This window comes from Canis aureus, chromosome 10 (assembly GCF_053574225.1).
Source record: "Canis aureus isolate CA01 chromosome 10, VMU_Caureus_v.1.0, whole genome shotgun sequence".
NCBI classification, from domain to species: domain Eukaryota; kingdom Metazoa; phylum Chordata; class Mammalia; order Carnivora; family Canidae; genus Canis; species Canis aureus.
Window position 1 is genome coordinate 44568880 of NC_135620.1, and position 3945 is coordinate 44572824.

Here is a 3945-nt window from a genome sequence, read left to right on the forward strand (position 1 = left end):
TGCTTGGCATATGATAGCTAATCCCTTTTGTATGCATCTTAATAACAGAGCCTAATATAGCTTCATTTGCTTCTGGTATTTTCTCTTCTTAGGTTTTGTAAAACACATGGTTATTGTTTTGTAGGAAAATATGGGGCTCTAGTCATTCCTGATATGATGAATATTTGCTTCACTAAATCAAATTTATTCCCCACTGCTTTATTTCTGTATATTTCTGCATATGTAATGATTTCTCCTTCAATGCAAATCATAGTGTAATCCTATAGAAGATATTTTAAATGGCAATTAATCTCAACACCCAAAATACTCAAAAGTCAATGGAAATGATGACCATGTGAATATTTATAATCAAGATGTGACAAGCACATTAAAACTATCATCTGGCCAGCAGTGACTGCAACATGCCACTGAATGTAGGATTCATCCAAATTTTAGAGATATTAAAATGTGAAAAACTTTACTTTTTAGAATTAATGAGAAAAGAAATATTGACTTTGCTTTCGGATAGCTTCTGTTTTCTGCTTCTTAGATTCTGATCAGATCCTAGCTCTTTTATTCTTGAGGCATCCTTTTCCCCCATACCTCTCATCCTGCAGAGAGATACTGCTGTGTGCTGTGCCTCTACCCACTATGATATGTTTCTTCTTCTACTTTAGGCTGCATTTTAGAATTTACCCCAAGGCCTGTTATAAATGTTCAGAAAATTAAATTTTTCTTTTTCCTCTTAGGGAGAGAAAACCTGACTACATTTCCAATTTTTGGCTGCGTATGTTTTCCATTTCCATTGTACCATGGTGATATGTAGCCCTTTGCTGATAGATATAGTGAGCATAAAGGGTTTTAACCCGGCACTAAACTTTTTAAAGAACTCTATAATTTGTGTGTAAGAATTACTTCCCCTTATTAGACATATTTGGAAACATTTTCATATGTAACTATGAACAGTTTTTGAGTGTACCCTGAGAAAGGTATCTAGATAGTCACTAATTTTTGTCTTTTACTACAAATTAATTTTTCTCTTTTTCCTCCATTCTTTATAATTTTTTCAATTGCCTGAAATATAGTAATAGTACCTGCTTATTGTACCAATCCAAACAATATGTAGTTGAAAGTGAAATTGATAGTCTCTCTCTCTTTCTAATCTCAATCTCTAATGTAACCACTGTAAACTACTATTTCCTTTGTTAACAGAAATAAAAGTATGTTCAAATAGATACTGAAGATAAAGCAGCACGGAGCCCTTACCGCATCTGCTATTTTTGCTTAGTAGTATGTTGTGAGCCTAGTCCTAAGTTAGTGCATAATGATCTATGTTCTTCTTTTTAAATTAAACCTTTATTTTTTTATTTAAAAATATTTTTATTGATTCACGAGAGACACAGAGACAGAGGCAGAGACATAGGCAGAGAGAAAAGCAGGCTCCATGCAGGGATTCCAATGTGAGGCTTGATTCTGAGACTCCAGGACCACTCCCTGGGCCGAAGGAAGACCCTCAACTGCTGAGCCACTCAGGTCTCCCTAATTAAATCTTTTCAGAAAAGATTTATTTATTTGAGAGAGACAGAGAGCGAGAGAGAGCGAGAGAGAGCAGAGGGAGGGGCAGAGGAAGAGGGAGAGGGAGAGAAGCAGACTACTTGCTGAGCACAGAGCCCAATGCATGGCTTAATCCCAGGACCCTGAGGTTCATGTCCTGAGCTGAAATCAAGAGTTGGTCACTTAAACAACTGAACCACTCTGGCATCCCTATCTTGTTCTTTTAATAGCTGATGAGTGTTTCATATTAGTATATCATGATTTGGGCAACTGTTTTCCTATATATGGACATTCTAGTTGTTTATGGAGGGTGTTATTAGCAACCTTTTATTTGTTTATTTGGTTATTTTTTAAAAAAGATTTTATTTATTTGAGAGAGAGACAGAGACAGAGACAGAGCATGAATGGGGGTTGGTGGGAGTGGGGTGGGGGTAGACAGAGGGAGATGGATAGGCTGACTCCCCGTTGAGCAAGAAGGGCCCCATTCCAGGACTGGAGATCTTGAACTGAGTGTAGAGGCAGAGGCCTAACTGACTGAGCTACCCAGGCACCCTATTGATTTACTTATTTAAATATGGAAAAGCTCACGAATTTGTGGGTCACCCTTGCACAGGGGCCATGCTAATCTTCTCTGTATTGTTCCAATTTTAGCATATGTGCTGCTGAAGTGAGCACTATTAACAACCTTTTATATGTATTTTTGGATAAGACTTTGAGAGTATTAGACATTGCTGATTTTTCTTTTTCTTTCTTTTTTTCCCCCCTGTTGATTAGAATCCTAGAAATGAAAATACTCATTCAGGGAGTATGCATATTAGAAAAAGTACTCTCTTAATTTCCAAAATATTATCAAAATGCAGACTTTTACCAATAATAAATGAGAGTGCCAGTTTCTCTAGGTTCTCATTAACACTGCTGGTAATCAAACTCTTACATTGTCATCCAATAGGCAAAATAGTATCTTCCTTTAATTTGCATTTCCCTTTTTACCAATTGAAGTCCTATATTTTCATTGTTTGCTGACCATTTACATTTCCTCTTTTGTGATTTGCCTATTCTTTGACCTATTTTAGATTGCCTTTTTCTTATTGACTTGAAAGAACTCTTTATATGTTTAATAATAGTAAGCACTGAGTGCTTACTATTTAAATTGACTCTGACTTTATACATATTAACACATCTAATTAATTTACGTAACAACCTTCTTGGCTAGACATGATTTTTGAGTAAGGAAACAGAGGCAGAGAAAGGTGCCCAAGGTCATACAGTTAGTCAGTGGCAGAGCTGACATTCAAAGGAAGACCATTGGTTTATAAAGTCATGTCTTACCCCTGTACTATGAGTTGCTTAGCTAGAAGGATTGATTGGTGCATGCTGAGCACAGAGCTATGCCACCGGTGCGTTCATAGGACTTGCGGCAAGCATTTTTCAGAGCATATTGGAAGACAGACATTTGTGTCTAAAGTTTGATAAGAGTATTTCTCCTTAATAATAAATAAAATGATACTATTTCAAAGTAGATTCTTGATGGTGTATATTGTTGAAAGTGAACTTTGGAGGGCACCTGGGTAGTTTGGTTGATTAAGCAGCTGACTTGTGATTTTGGCTCAGGTCTTGATCTCAGGGTCCTAGAATGGAGCCCCACATTGGGCTCCATGCTCAGCAGGGAGTCTATTGGAGGTTCTCTCCTCCTCTCTCTGTCCCTCCCCCCACTTGCACACTGTCTCTCGAAATAAATAAATAAAAATATTTTAATAAAAGAAAGTGAATTTTGGGGGATCCTGAGAAAACTGACGAAGCAGAAACTGAACAATGAAAGCAAAGGACCAGAGGAGAAGTTTTCATAATCACACTAGGCATTGAAGGCCATAAAATCTTTAGTAAAATGAGATTAAAAAATAATATAAGAACTACCTTGTTATTTGCAGTTTAAGTAAATTGTTTGTATGTAGTTTTCATTACATTAGCTAGTTTTAATCCTTTGTGGCCTTTATCAAATTTAGTTAAAGAAGACTAACATCTCTCCTCCATCAAGGATTGTTACAAAATAGATTTATAACTCTTATGATGTTTATTTTCAGGTGTGCCAGAAATATGACATATATTTTTTGCCATCTCCATTTAGTTTTGTCTTTGGAATCTTCATAATGCCTGATGGCAACAATAAAAGTCTTAATCAATTTAAGATAAACCCAGGCATCTCTGTTTCAAACTCACTTAATTCAGGATTTTCCTCTCTAACTTCTATCCTTTTTCAAGAATCAATCTAAGGAGCATGGGAGTTGAGAAAGAGATCAGTTCTGGGTCATGTTTCTTCATTTTTTTCTGAGTGGGTAGGTACAAGACACTGCAATCCTAACTGGTCCTTGGTCATGGCTATACCTTTTCACTGGGATCTTCTAGAGTATCTGT

At 36.4% G+C, this 3945-nt stretch overlaps 1 non-coding gene across 1 annotated transcript; it reads right to left on the reverse strand.

Annotated features, from left to right (window-relative positions):
- Nucleotides 1–2101: 2101 nt before the first annotated feature.
- LOC144322886 (U6 spliceosomal RNA) lies at nt 2102–2208 on the reverse strand. The gene has a single exon (XR_013388484.1). It is a non-coding gene; the product is annotated as a U6 spliceosomal RNA (small nuclear RNA).
- Between the last annotated feature and the right edge of the window lie 1737 nt (nt 2209–3945).